The sequence below is a fragment of the Octopus sinensis genome, linkage group LG9 (assembly GCF_006345805.1).
Source record: "Octopus sinensis linkage group LG9, ASM634580v1, whole genome shotgun sequence".
NCBI classification, from domain to species: Eukaryota; Metazoa; Mollusca; class Cephalopoda; order Octopoda; family Octopodidae; genus Octopus; species Octopus sinensis.
Genome location: NC_043005.1, coordinates 56,872,966 through 56,889,545, shown reverse-complemented (window position 1 = coordinate 56,889,545; position 16,580 = coordinate 56,872,966). Strand labels below are relative to the sequence as shown.

General features: G+C 38.8%; 1 protein-coding gene across 1 annotated transcript in view; it reads left to right on the top strand.

Moving 5' to 3' along the window:
* Positions 1-425: 425 nt before the first annotated feature.
* The window catches only part of LOC115215614, a 79,561-nt gene continuing 63,406 nt past the window's right edge, over positions 426-16,580 (top strand). The window contains 1 exon segment of the mRNA XM_029784837.2: positions 426-573. The gene's annotated coding sequence lies outside the window, so the exon portion shown is untranslated.

Here is a 16,580-nt window from a genome sequence, read left to right as displayed (position 1 = left end):
CATTTTTGAATCTTATTTGTTTCTCTTTCTTTTGTTATAGCTAAGACTCTCAGTAGGTTTTTGTATATGAAAAAGCAGGATATGAAAAAGAAAAAAAGAGAATATTTTGGTTCTATAGAGAATGTGATAAAATATAATTGACGTTAACAAAAACAGTCCTTGCAATGTTCTAATATATTCCTTTATCATATATAAAAAAACACACAGTCCTTGTGTTGCTTTTAAGACACTACTTTTTCATATATGAAAACACGTTGAGATTTAAGCTATCACAAAAGAGAAAAAAAAGACACTGCTAGTATATATGATAGTCTTATTATTTATTCTTTGACATTAGGCATCCTTAGCAACGGTGGGACACCTTGTTGTGGATTAATGTTTATACTTAAGACAAATTATCTTCCCCTGTCACTAACCAAGCAAGTATTTTACTATAATAAAATGTTACACTCAAGTTGTCTCCTCTTTGTTTATGACGTTTTTCTGAATTATGGGATGTTTTGCTCCGCCATTTGCTCGGAACTGATACGGATTGACTATTATTTTTAACAAAAGCCTCGAAAATCTCACACAGTAAGTAAATGTATCGCAAATCGTTGCGATTTTCCACACTTTATTTGAAACGGAAGAATGCATGGGAGATTAAATTTAAATCTTTTATATCGTCAAATAACCTGTACTCTTTACATTCCGCGCTTACTTCATTTGCATAAAAGGTTATGGTGTATAAAATAACTATAAAGAAAGGATTAAAAAATATTCCAATATTTTCCCAGTATCGCGATCTTTTATTCATGTAGATAGACGTGTAATTCAGTACGTATGGTTATCTGCATGTATTTTTTCTCGGTTGTTTATACGAGATAGCTCACTGCGGGTTCAGAACAGGCTCGCACTACTCCATACCTGACCAATGGAGAAACACAGATGGTCGACTCGACAAGGAATCCTTTACTGATCGCTTCACTTGTTAGAAATAACAACGATATTTCCCTAAGAATAACACTCTATCCACTGAACAGATTCACCACATAATGTAGTCTGACGTACAACTTTGAAAGACGGGATTGTTACGGTTGGAAGGCATTTGATTATAGATCTACTCGATAATAGTTAACTGCATTGGGAATAAGCAAATAACACCGAGATAGTGAATATATATATATAGTATATAATATATATATATATATATATATATATATATATATATAATATTATATTTTATATATTATGTAATTGTATTTATGAAGCAAGATATTTCTAGGTATTATTTCATAAATCCATTGCGTGTTCGAATCCAAAGTCACATCCTTTTGTTATTTAGTATAATTTATCAAGCATGATGATAGGGTTATATTTATATATATAAAGTACCATACATAAGTATATGAATATGTGACTATGTGGATACATATATGACATATACACATGGTTTCGTTATACATATGTGTTTATATAAAGTACGTATATTTATGTATTACTATATGTATGTGTTATATATTTTGTGTGTATAAAGCATTTATGTCCTCCGTGGATCATATATCCCGAAAAAGTACACTAAAGTATAGCGCGGTAAAGGTAACACACTGGATGTAAATAATGCATATATATATATATATATATATATATATATATAATGCATATATATATATTTCATGTGTATGTATATATAATGTGTATATATGTATATTATATATATATGTATATATATATATATTATATGTATATAAAATGTATTTATATATAATGTATATATATATATATAACGTATATATATCTATATATATACATTATATATGTGTGTGTATATATATATATATATATATATATATATATATGTGTGTATATATACATTATATATATGTGTGTTTTTTCCTTTCGTTTTTTCTTTGCTTCAGTCGTTTGACTGCGGCCATGCTGGAGCACCGCCTTTAGTTGAACAAATCGACCCTAGGATTTATTCTTTGTAAGCCTAGTACTTATTCTATCGGTCTCTAGTGTCGAACTGCTAAATTACAGGGATGTAAACACACCAACATCGGTAGTCAAGCGATAATGGGGGACAGACACATACGACGGGCTTCTTTCAGTTTCCGTCTACTAAATTCACTCACAAGGTTTTGGTCGGCTATAGCAGAGGACACTTACCCAAGATGCCACGCAGGACTACACACATTATATATATATATACACACACACACACATACATACATACATACATATATATATATATATATATACATTATATATATACACAGACATGCAGGAAGTGAATAGACACCTGTAATTTTCAAATCTTTTATTTGATATTGTTTGAAGGAGAGGTTTTCTAGCTGCTCATCCAAAATACCCAACCCTATGCAAATATGTAGCACACGTTCTTGGACTAACTTCTAGCTGTTTTGCAATGTCAGACTAACTTCTAGATGTTTTGCAATGCCAGACTAACTTCTAGCTGTTTTGCAATGTCAGAAGTCTTTGAACAGGGTTCGTTTTCCACAATTCCCTTCAAACAGCGAAGCTTCCTTTTGGAGGGCTCAGGTTGGCTGGGACGAGAATCTGTTGATTCTTTTCCTTGGCTTTTGATTTGCACTATAATTCTATTAACATTAGCAAGAGGAATTTGAAGATTTTAGGCAATTTTTCGCTACGGTCAGCCTCAGATTGCTCAACAATACGACCTCTTTGAAAATCTGACAGTTCTGCTGAATTTTTTGTGCGTGGCATGGTTACTCTTCGCAAATGTTTAATATAATGGCACCTGGAATGAAAAAGAATAATTACGTTGCAAATTTTACACTGCTGAAAACATATTAAGACGCTTAGATGAGAAATTTTGAAAATTAAAAGTGTCTATTTACTTCCTGCATGTCTGTGTGTGTATATATATATATATATATATATATACATTCATCATCATCATCTTCATTTAGTGTTCGCTTTCTTTGCTAGCATGGGTTGGATGGTTCAACTGGGGTCTAGGAAGCCAGAAGGCTGCACCAGGCCCAGTCTGATCTGGCAATGTTTCTACGGCTGGATGCCCTTCCTAATGCCAACCACTCTGTGAGTGTAGTGGGTGTTTTTTACGTGCCAGACAGGGCTGGCAAACGGCCACGGTCAGATGGTGCGTTTTATGTGCCACCAGCACGGGGCCCAGTCGAGACTGGCAACAGCCATGATCGGATGGTGCTACATTATATATATATATATATATATACACACACACACACACATATATGTATCACCCTGGTCTCGTGCCATTTCTGCTCTACCAGTCATTCTTTACAACACCTGTCTGTGTTTGGATTGTCCTTGCACAGGGACCATCCGGACTCCCGTCTTTGCTGTGAACAGGAATTAACATCTCTCTTTGCTCATTTGTGCCACATGGGATCAACTCTCCTCCCCTCTTCATCTAACCCCCTCTCTCCTTCTCACACCTACCCTCCTTCACTCCCACCCACCTCTCCTCTCTTGCTCTGACACCTACTTCCTCTCTTCACTCATACCCTCTTCCTTTCACCCTCTCTTTTCATTGTCACCCCCTCCATCGTGACCCTACTCCTACATATTCTTACCCTACCATCCCTATACATCCCACCCACCCTATACCACACAGCCCCCACCTCCACCCTCGCCCCCTACCCCAACACCACAACAAATCTTGTCACACCCCCATACCACACCACCCTGTACACACTAACACTGACTACTTCCCAGCATCCACACCATCATCCACACACCTACACTTGCAAATGTCATGGTCACCAGCCCCTATCCATACGTGCATACATGCTCTCACATATGCATGCACACCTTCGTTTTGGGACACCACCACTTTTATTTATCTCACCTTCTTCCTAGCTCTCCTGTCTGGCCACCCGTGTCTGGCATTCGCCTTGATTGATTGCTAGTTACTAAACCATTTTTATTTTCTCTCTCTGCTTATTTCTCTGTTCCTTTCTCTCTTGAAGAGCATAGGCTTGAAACATAAAAGACTTTCTCACTTCCCGAGCATTAAACTAATACATCTGTTTGTTGTTTACACACCCGTCTTTTGTCTTTTGTTATGTTTTTATTGTAAATTTCAACTACGCACACACACATATATATACACACACACGGTGCAGCACCATCAAAGGAAAATTAACCGAGAAGATAGCTTTCATGTGCAGCAGATGCACAGGGGCAATAGACACCACTGATACTCAGAAAAAAGATTCCATCACACTCCAGGGGTAGAAACTAGAAGTAGTTGATAGCTTCCACTACCTAGGTGACCAAGTTAGTAGTGGGAGTGAATGCTCAGAGAGTGTTACCACTAGAATAAGAATAACCTGGGCAAAGTTTAGAAAGCTCCTACCCCTACTGGTGACAAAGGGTCTCTCACTCAGAGTGAAAGGTAGATTGTATGATGCATGTGTGCGAACTGCCATGCTTCACGTTAGTGAAACATGGGCTGTGACTGCAGAAGACGTGTAGGCTTGAAAGAAATGAAGCTAGCATGATCCGCTGGATGTGTAATGTCAGTGTGCATACACAACAGTGTAAGTGCCCTGAGAGAAATGCTGGACATAAGAAGCATTGGATGTGGTGTGCAAGAGAGACGTCTGTGCTGGAATAGTCATGTACTATGGATGGATGAGGAGAGATGTGTGAAGAAGTGCCACTCCCAAACAGTTGAAGGAATCCGGGGTAGAGGTAGACCCAGGAAGACATGAGATGAGGTGGTCAAGCATGACCTTTGAATGTTGGGTCTCACAGAGGCAATGACGAAAGACCAAGACCTCTGGAGATATGCTGTGACTGCGAAGACCCGACAAATAATCTGAGTTCATGGCTGTTTCCTGCACCCGCTTCACATAGAAGCCCCAGCCCTTCCAAAGTGCCTTGAATCGCATGACGGCCTGCTGTACTTACCTTGTATCGTAGGGTGACCTGCTGTGCTTGACGAGACCTGTTGAGTCAAGTACATCACCATCAACATCAAAAATCAAATGGAAATTGTAGCTGTGATACCTGTGCCGGTGGCTCGTAAAATGCACCATCCCTACATGGCCGATGCCAGTGCCGTTTTGAGTGGCTTCCGTGCTGGTGGCACGTAAAAAGCACCAACTGATTGTGGCTGTTGCCAGCCTCCTTTGGCACGTAAAAAGCACCCACTACACTCATGGAGTGGTTGGCGTTTGGAGGGGCATCCAGCTGTAGAAACACTGCCAGATCAGACTGGAGCCTGGTGCAGCCTCTTAGCTTCCCAGACCCCAGTTGAACCGTCCAACCCATGCCAGCATGGAAAACGGACGTTAAACGATGATGATATATATATGTAATGGACTATGACTATGCTGGGGCACTGCTTTCAATGTCTTAGTGGAAGAAATTGATCTCAGTACTTATTTTTTAGCCTGGTACTTTGTTTTCTTTTGCCAAACTGTTCAGTTATGGCGATGTAAACCAACTAACACTGGCTGCCAGGTGGTGGTGGTGCCACCACCACAAAACACGCACAATTATACCAGGCTGCTTTCAGCTAACATCTATCAACGAGGCTATTGTACAAGATACTTGTCCAAGTTATCATGCAGTGGTATTGAACGTGAAACCTATCATTATTTTTCATCCTTTTTCTATGTTAGCATGGTCGGACAGTTTAACCACATCTACCAATGTCTCACTCTTGGCATGGTTTCAATGTCAGTATGCCTTGATATCACCTACTTTATAGAATGTATTGGGTACAGTTTTTTGTGGCACCAGCACTATTGATGTTGCCTTACTATCAGCAAAACTAAACATCCATCTCAAACCCTGCATTGTTGCTTCATGAATCAATTACCAATCACTGACAGAATGTACGGGGTGTTGTTGTGGCACCAGTGCCATTGATGTAACCTTGCAACTTGTAATGTGAAAGAGTGTGCTACGGATGGATGAGGAGAGATGTGTGAAGAAGTGCCACTCCCAAACAGTTGAAGGAATCCAGGGTAGAGGTAGACCCAGGAAGACATGGGATGAGTCGGTCAAGCATGACCTTCGAATGTTGGGTCTCACAGAGGCAATGACGAAAGACCAAGACCTCTGGAGATATGCTGTGACTGCGAAGACCCGACAAATAATCTGAGTTCATGGCTGTTTCCTGCACCCGCTTCACATAGAAGCCCCAGCCCTTCCAAAGTGATGGAAGGAACAGATTTATTGTAAGTGAATGGTAATGGAGGGAATAACAAGGAGGATGGGAAGATGAGATGGTAGAAAATAAACACCGCAATTAGAAGAATAGATGATGGTGTAATGTAAGGTTATAGAATGAGTCATGAATGAGTAGACTGATATGTGCTCAAAAAAACAGTAGGCAAGGGAGGGGTGCATATACTGAGTTTGCTTGGGAAGTTGGGTCTTCTGAAGCACTCCGTATCACCAGTTGATGTGATCTTCGATTATCAACTTCATCAGCTGTAATATCTTAAGGTCATTTTTCACCACTTCATCCCTAATTTCTTCTTCCACAGGTACCATTCACTCCAAGTGCAAAGCACTTGCTTACATAGCTGTTATCCTCCATTCATATCACATTCTCTTCTTTTGCACACTACATCCTGCTCTTACCTCCTCTTTCTTACTCAGTTCATTTATACTTTGTTATTCATGCACACTAACATGACACCTCCAATGTGTTCATCTCATTTCTTTTTATACTTTGTATATCTTCCACACTCAAAGACCATATCTTGTTGCTGTGCAGCAGTGCACTTCACATATTAGCATCATATAACCTTCCCTTGATATAAGTCCTTTATGTGTCAGCAGAGGTGAAAGCTCCCTAAAATTTCTCCAACCTATTTTTATATTAGCTACCACATTTTCATAACATCCATATCCACTGATAATTTAGTCACCTAATTTCCAAAAGCTATCAACTACTTCTTGGGAGTAATCTTGGCATTTGAGACAATCCATTTCCCAAGCCCTTTTTTATTTATTGCCCCAGTGTACCTGCTGCAGCTGAAATCTACCTTCTCTATCTGTCTGCCTTAAATCCCCCTACATGCGTTGATTAGACTAGGGCCTTTGTGTCTGATAATTACATTAAGCACACCTTATGGAACTTTTTACCAACTTTTTTCCGCATCTGATTCTATAAGAGTCTGGTTTTCCTACTTAGTAAAACTTTAAGGCTATTCAATTCCAGATTTTGCTTCTGTGTCTGGAATTTTAGCTTCAATTTTTCTACTGATTCAGCTATAAGAGCTAAGTCATTAGCATACAGGAGTTCCCTAAGGCAGTCAGTCTTAAATTCCTCTGTTATGACTTGGAGGATTATAATAAATAGGAAGGGACTGAGAACTGAACCCTGATATACCTCTAGTTTCTTTAGTGACCATCAGATCACTGCGAGGCACCCTGTCAAAGCTCTTTTCTATATCAATAAATGCCAGATAGTCATGTATTTCTCTTGCAGTTGACTCTCAAGGAATATGACATCAATAGGGCTTCTTCCTGGGACAAAGCCAAACCGCATCTTCTTCTCTAGATGAATCATGTCCTTAATCAGTTTTGCAATAACTCATTCTGTAACTTTCATAAGCTTGTACAACAGTTTGATGTTTCTGCAGTTACTTTTGTTATCAGTACCAGTAATTGAGTATGATATCTTCCTGTATTACTTGATTTACTATTAGAGTAACCATTCTGTACCCTATTTCTCTAGATATTTTAAGCCTTGCAGCGATGATCTCTAGTGGCACAGCTGCTTTCCTTAGTTTCATTTCTTATTGCTTTATTTACTACACTGCTGCCAACTTGGATGACTGTTCCCTCTGTTGGGTTTGCATGTGGTAGGCTCTATTTCTCCCAATGCTTTCTCCACATTTAGCAGCCTCTCTTGGTAGCATTTCAATGCCTCTCTCTTATCAGTGTTAATGATAGCAAGTGTACTGTTATCATACACAGTTCCTGATAATATTTCAATTTTCTCTAGTGCACTGTCCAGCAAACTGGAACACCTTACACCCTTGATCCACGTGTCACAAAACATATGCTAACTCTTTTTAGCTATTTGGTGTTTTTTTTCTCTCCTGATCTCCCTCTTTCAGACATTCTAAATTTGTCTTTGTTATTGCATTACTTATGTTCCATGCTGGCATGGATATGTTGGTTTGACATGATCAGCTTGTGCTCTAGTGTGTTTGGCATGGTTTCTATGGCTGGATGCCCTTCCTAACATTAACCACTCTACAACATAACATGCACTGGCTACATATTTCATCTCAGAAATATAGAATTGTACTGTTTTATTATACTGTTGCTTCCTACTCTTTTTCTTTTGTATGTCACTTATCATTTCTTCCTCCTCCTTCACCCATTCCCATTTAACTTCACCTTCCCTCCAAGTTGATATTCCTCATTTACAATGCTTCCACTTCTGTTCAATATTCACTGCATTCACCTCTATCTCCATCTCTAACCACGTCACTCACCTTTCATGTTCTCATACACTTACCTGCTCATTTACCTTTTCTCATCCTCTGTCCCTAGTCTCTCTTATTTAGCTTCTTGTACCATGACGCTACACCCTGACACCTCGTCAGCACCATCTCTTTTCTTTCTTTACTGCTGATTATTTTCTCATTTGTTGATTATTTTCTCATTTGTTGATTATAGCCTTTCTTAGCAGGAGTCCGATACCATAATGTGACATTGACCTATATGCTGACATAGTCTTTCAATGAAATGAAATTCAAGCAGAAATGCTTTTCCTACAACTTCTGTTCTGTCTACCATATTCATTCACTGGGGTAACCATGTTTATCCTCAACGGCAAGACACCTGTTCCTGTCTCTCTATCATACTTTAACCTTTTGATGCCTAGCATAAAGCCACCTCCTTCAATATTACAAACCCACTCAGTTGAGGGGTCTTGTCTAGCAAGTTACTTGATGACCTCACTTGTGCATATGCCATGGAAATCAGCACCTAGTACATTTTGTTAAATGGCTGGAAGGGCATTAAACTGTAGAAACAATACCAAAGCAGGCATTGGAGCTCAACACAATCCTCTGGCTTGTCCGGTCTTTTCAAACTATGCAACACATGTCAGCATGGAAGATGGATGCTAAATGATTTGTACACTCACATACACGTATATAGGTGCAAGTGTGACTGTGTGTTAAGAAGTTTGCTTTCTAGTCAATGGATTGACTGTGCATTTCATCCTTTCAGGGTCATTAAAATAAGTACCTGTTGAGTGCTGGGGTTAATGTCATCATTTTATCCCCTCCTTGAAATTGCTGGCCTTGTGTCAAAATTTGAAACCAAGTATTACATATGCAGGGTACTATGGATAAATTGCCACCATTTTATATTTTAAATTTTGCACATTGTTTTTACTTTTGTTGATTACACAGTATAGTAGGGTCAGTTGGGCAACATCTATGAGAAAAACAGCACCATGACACGATTCACTCTGCCAGAAATTTGGAAACGACATGCTTGGCATTCGCACTGGAAGCTCCAATGTGAACATTTCATAGTGTTTGGGTGTCAATCTGAGGACAGTGCAGAGGATTCAGAAAGAGTTGGATGAGTTTAATGGTGATTACAAAAGTACAGCAGCTCAGAAAACTCACTCTGATTGTTCTGATAAGAAAAGAATACCTGAATTTGTTGATGAGATCCAGGCCATGATTGATAACAATCCTTCCAAGTCAATCAGGTCCATTGCCTGTGACATGGGAGTGTCTGTCCAGGTAAACCGACATTTGACTGTTCAAAGAAGACTTCTGAAGTAACTAGTAGTGACTTCTCTTGAAAATGGTCAAAATTAAGCATTGCAGTGTTATCATGATAAGGAAAAAATAGTGGGTTGAAGAATGCTTGAGTATTGTTGACTTGAAGCCAGTCAGCTCTGAGGAACAGAGACCATTATGGTAGTTGTTGAAAAGGGAGAAAGAGGACCAGAGGATGGAATATGTCAGGTGAATGTCTTTATGCCAATCAGGTGGCTCTTTTCCGGATATTGTCTTTGGTGTTTGTGTGAGCAGCAGCAGCTCCCACAATAGGCCTTTTTTGAGTTTTGTAGTATGTCAATAATTGTTGGATGTCTGCAGTATCTGTAAGACAGTTATAGATTTCTCTGTGCATAACTATCCCAAAGATATTGCATTATTACAGTTGTTGGTTGTACGAACATTTGAAAACAAAAATATGCGCAGGAGTGGCTGTTTGGTAAGTAGCTTGCTAACCAACCACATGGTTCCGGGTTCAGTCCCACTGCGTGACATCTTGGGCAAGTGTCTTCTGCTATAGCCCCGGGCCGACCAATGCCTTGTGAGTGGATTTGGTAGACGGAAACTGAAAGAAGCCTGTCGTATATATGTATATATATATATAAGTGTGTGTGAATATGTTTGTGTGTCTGTGTTTGTTCCCCTAGCATTGCTTGACAACTGATGCTGGTGTGTTTACGTCCCCGTCACTTAGCGGTTCGGCAAAGAGAGACCGATAGAATAAGTACTGGGCTTACAAAGAATAAGTCCCGGGGTCGATTTACTCGACTAAAGGCGGTGCTCCAGCATGGCCGCAGTCAAATGACTGAAACAAGTAAAAAGAGTAAAAAAAAAAGAGTAAAGAGTATGGAAAAAGGAGTGGTGATTACACGATATTTCAATAAAGCCATATTTATTAGATAACTATTTTGGAAAATTTCTTTCTTGCTTGCTTATTTATCTTTTGGTTTTGTAATGTGTTACATTCTTTACATTCGTTCAATATGAAATTATTTTAATTTTGTTTATCAAGAATGTTTTTAAAACTGGTCTTTTTCAAGATTACCATATATTAGTTATCCCTATAAAGTACCAGGGATGCAAGCACAGTTTGACCAAGCAAAAACATTTTGCTTGAGAGCAACAAGCTGGCCTCCGTGCCAATGGCATGTAAAAAAGCATCATTCGTGCATCATCGTTACCTACGTCGCCTTACTGGCAATTGTGCTGGTGGCACATGAAAAAACATTCGAACGAGGTCGTTGCCAGTGCCGCTGAACTGGCTCCCATGCATGTGGCACATAAAAAGCACCATTTCAGCGTGGCTGCTGCCAGTACCGCCTGACTGGCCCTCGTGCTGGTGGTACGTAAAAGCACCCACTACACTCTCGGAGTGGTTGGCGTTAGGAAGGGCGTCCAGCCTTAGAAACTCTGCCAGATCAGATTGGAGTCTGGTGCAGCCATCTGGTTTGCCAGACCTCAGTCAAATCATCCAACCCATGCTAGCATGGAAAGCGGACATTAAATGATGATGATGATTTTCATGTCAAAATACATTTTTTTGATGGCAAATTATATATCATTTGAAATTTCTGGATGTGAACTTTCTTCTTAAATAGATTTGATCAAAATCTGACACTTACATATGCCAGGGTCCTTCAATCCCCCTGGTATTTCCATCCATTCACAAAGTTTGTCCTGTTCTTTTCTTTTTGATTGCTGAATGGTAGCCCTTGTTCTTGTTCAATGTGCTGGAGTACTATACCTTGACTTGTGTTGAAAATCATACATTCATGAAGAAGATACTTTTTGCTTTATTTTGGTTATAAAAATCGATAGGGGCAGATAATTGTTATGAAATATAAAATTGAAAATTTTATTAATTTTCACCTGGAAAAGATCATATTTTCTTCAGTATTTTTATATCATAAGAAAGAAAAATTTCTCATGAATTCAGTATTGTTATTGCTGAATCTAGCCACGATATGGTGAAAAAGGAAAAAATCAATAAAGAGGGTGGTATACTGATACCACTTGTAAAACTGTTGTATTCCAACACAGCAAGAGGGCAAATGGAACACAAATCCAAGGCTTCAAATATCGAGTTTGAGCCTGAATGTCAAGAAATAGATGAACTGATTATTAAGTATATAAATATTTCTATGACAAAATGCCCTAAATCGAACTACACAAGTCTTCTAGAGCCCCAAATTAGCTTGGAATCGTTTTATGGAGAGCAATGTTTGAATTTTACCTAATGGATATTGTACATGTTAAGTTTGTTTTTCTTTGAGAAATATTTGGCAAATTTCACGCTAAAAAGAAACAGAGTATGTAGCAGATTAAAAAAACCCAGCAAGTACTTTGACTAAATCCTTCAGGATGATACCCCACCATAGCTGCAATTCACTCAGTGAAACAAGTAAAAGAATAAATGAAAAAGTCATCAAGGATGTCCCTGTTATTGTCATCATTTAGTTCCAAATCAACCTGACTATGCAGATCTGTGATCAAAAGCATTCCTACCATGACCACCCTGTCCTTTTATTCATATGTATAGAACTCAGGACTACATTATCAAACATTCCTTTTTAAAATAGTTGGCTGTGATTTAAGGGTGACATAACTGCTCTTTCTAGCACATTTAGTGACCATATTAAGACTCCTTCATTGGCTGTATATAATAGTGCTGTTCATTAAAATTCAATGAGTTTTAATTTTGACTTCTTTTGTTTAGTATCACTGCATGTAATGGTGTTAAGTAGAATCTATGCAACCTGAGGAATGACCAAGTATTTTGTTTGATAACAAAGTATGCTACTTTTCCCTGGCAATTGCATGTAATATACACACCCCACGCCAGCATGCACTGCTTCCATGAATACAGACCTCGAAAATGTGGCAGGGTTTAGATTAGGGGTCCTCAACCGTATTTTATCTATGGACCTCTTTGATTGCTATTTTATTTTGATGGACTCCCATAGCCATTTGATGTTTAAAAACTAGTTTTATAGAATGTTATTTATTAATGTTTTCACAAGCAATTTATGTAGGTTGAACTATGTAAAATGTTAGAGAGAGAAACCTAGCAACATATACCAATACATACATCTAAAGCAAAATTTTTTCGGGCCCTTAAAATGCTCTTGTAAATCCCCAATTTATTGTTGTGTGGACTCCCAAAAATCTTATATGGACTTTAGTTGAGAACCACTGGTTTAGATTTAACACCATGTTAGCTCAGTAATGAAAATAGGCTACAGCATATTAGGTAATCTTGGCCTAATGGTTAGCCAATGGTATTTCAACTGTGATCATTGAAGCATACAATTTAGAACAGGAATTTCCATGAGTTTCCTGCAAAACTTGGCTATTAATTGAGATGTGTATCACAATCAGTAGGGAGAGGTAGAGGCAACAGAGGTCCTTGAATAGGTAAGCTTCTTGGTTACTGCTTGATTGGGTTAAAAGGAATTGTTTGTCTACGATTTTCCCACCTCTTACAACACGAATATGTAGCTATCTAATTCTTAGCTTACACCCTACATATATAACTCACTCCTGGTTATCAGATACAGCCTCCAGCAAGTAACCTTTGTTATCGTTGTAATATTTTTGTATAAATAAATGGTCTCGTCAGAAGCCTAAAATGGACTTGATTATGTATGGGAAACATCATGCAACCAATTTCAATCCTACCAGTCATTCAACATCCATTAAATCAAACTTCAAAAACATTTACAGAGATGTACTTGCATAGCAAGTGACCTGATCTGAGATCGTGTGCTGGAACGAAAACAATTGCAGCGTGGAAGGTGTTATAAGCCATTTAAGAAACAAACAAAAACCGTTAGATTCACTTCAACAATTAAATTTAATTTGCCAAAATATTTTAGTAATGTGATAATCTAAGTTAGTCTTTTTTTCAACAACATGAAGGCACAGTCACTACACACAACAAAGAAGCAGTCATGTAGTTCTCTCTTTCTACTTATGAATAAAACACAACTACTACCTTTCAAGGCAGGATATATAGATAATAGGTTTCGCAATCTCATATGATCTATCATGATGAGAGCAAAACTCTGTCTTAGAAACTAGGCTTCTTTTATTTCAGAGAGTACTCCAGCAGCTCTGATCACTTACTAAACTTTATATAAAGCTGAAGTAAGACTTGCTTTAGAGTATATCTGGGTAAGTGGTGTTTCCACACATAAACTAACATATTCGAGCAAGGTCGTTGCCAGTACCACCTGACTGGCCCCCGTGCTGGTGGCACGTAAAAGCACCCACTACACTCTCGGCGTTATGAAGGGCATCCAGCTGTAGAAACTCTGCCAGATCAAGATTGGAGCCTGGTGCAGCCATCTGGTTCGCCACCCCTCAGTCAAATCGTCCAACCCATGCTAGCATGGAAAGCAGATGTTAAACGATGATGATGATGATTTGACCATTTTATTTATTTATTTTTTTGTTTTAATGTCCATCTTTCCATGCTTGCAGGGGTCAAATGGGTGATTATTTTTAGTTAAGATTTCACAGTCGATGTATTTCTTGTCTTACCTGTTTCCAAGTTAGAGCTTTCTTTATTCCACACTCAATTCTTCGAAAGCATGGCGCAACCAGTCATAATTTCATCAAGTAATGTCAACACCATCACTAATTTATTCAAGCAGTGACAACATGGAAAATCAACAATTAATTAAATAGCAACCACAATGGGAAGAGAGTCCCAACTGAAGGACCAGCTATCCGAATTGACAGTAGCTTAGTAGATAAAGCAATTAAGAATATGAAGACAAGAAAAGCCCCCAGCCCATCAAGAATCACCATTGAGATGCTTAAAATATCTGATGGAGCCTAGTCACCCATATAGTTAATCAGGTTGTCCACTAGGGAGTCATACCCAGTGATTGGTATAGCAGCATTATAGTCAACTGCTTGCTGGATCAAGTGTTTGAAGTCACAGAAAGGGTCATAGCTCACTTAATTAGGAAGAGAGTTAGCATAGTTGAGATGCAGTTTGGATTTGTGCCAGGCAGGTGCATGACTGATGCTATATTCCTGGCTAGACAACTGCAAGAGAAATATCTAGCCATTGTACCTGGTTTTTGTTGACCTGGAGAAAACCTTTGACAGAGTCCCTGCTTCTTTATCTGGTGATCAATGCGGAATCTAGAAATAGATGAGTGGTTGGTGAAAACTGTACAAGCCATAAGTGAAAGTTAGCAATGAGTATAGCGATGAATTCAGGGTACAAGTAGGGGTTCACCAATGACCAGTCCTCAGCTCCCTCTTGTTTATCATAGTCCTCTGGACAATAACAGGATTTTACGACGGCTGCCACTAGGAGCTCCTCTATGCTGATGACCTTGTTCTTATAGCCAAATCACTACCAGAACTGGAGAAGAAATTTCAGATGTGGAAGCAAGGTCTAGAATCAAAGGGCTTTAGAGTTAATCTAGTAATCTGCCGGTAACACACAAAAAGCACTGTTTGAATGTTAAGCCTCATGGAGGCAGTAACAGGTGGCTGAGACCTTTGGTGATTTACTGTGCTGGAGAAGACCTGTCAAACCAAGTGAAGTCATAGTCATGTCTGATGCTGGTATTGCATAACTGGTGCCCGTGCCGGTAGCATGTAAAACGCACCCACTACACACTTGGAGTGGTTGGCATTAGGGAGGTCATCTAGCCATAGAAACCATGCCAAATCAGATTGGAACCTGGTGCAGCTCCCCAGCTTACTATTTTTCAGTCAAATCTTCCAACCCATGCCAGCATGGAAAACAGGCATTAAATGATGATGATGATAATGAATTCCAGTTGTTGATGCTATGAAATGCCATAAGAGCATAATAGAGGAACAGATATGCTTGTCTGTATTTTGGTCCTGTGATTGTGCCATATCATAAGAGTGTCCCCAACTAATGCAGAGCCTGGTGTCAGAGAATCCAAACCAAATAGTGATCAACACTGACATGACTAAGACTAGCAATCAGTATTTTCCACTCTTGCTATTGCCTAACTACATTGGTTAATAATATATAGCTGTGATACATTGAATACTTCATTATATTTTTTCCTAACATCTACCTAACTTCACATATGTCATGGCAACAAAAAGCTTTTTACAAGCAAGAAGAATGACCAAGTACTAACTACATACAGAAACAATGACATCTCTGTGAATTGCATGTATAAAACATGTAATATATATTTCTTTACTACCCACAAGGAGCTAAACACAGAGGGGACAAACAACGACAGACAAACGGATTAAGTCGATTACTTCAACCCCAGTGCGTATCTGGTACTTAATTTATCGACCCCGAAAGGATGAAAGGCAAAGTCGACCTCGTTGGAATTTGAACTCAGAATGCAGCAGCAGACGAAATACCACAAAGCATTTTGCACGGCGTGCTAATGATTCTGCCAGCTCGCTGCCTTATATAAAACATGTAATATAACGTCATCAATTACCAAACACAGAAACATTATGTAACAGATGAAATAAAGGAACCCCAAACCCATGGTTAATGTTTTTCTCTCATAATATATGTGATCTTTGTATTACAGGTCACACAGAACCTTTTTGGCTCACACAGCAGAGGGAGTTTAATAAGAATACTATTAAGAGTTGCTTGATGTTATGTCACGTATTTTATGGAAGTAGAGGATTTAAAATCAGTGATCTTCTCCCTACAAAATGCAAAGGCTATACTGTTGGTTAGCAAGCATTCACTCCCCAACACACTACAATCACTAACTCACTGATGTGCTCTGCTAACCCTACTATAATGACTGTTGGTAGTCT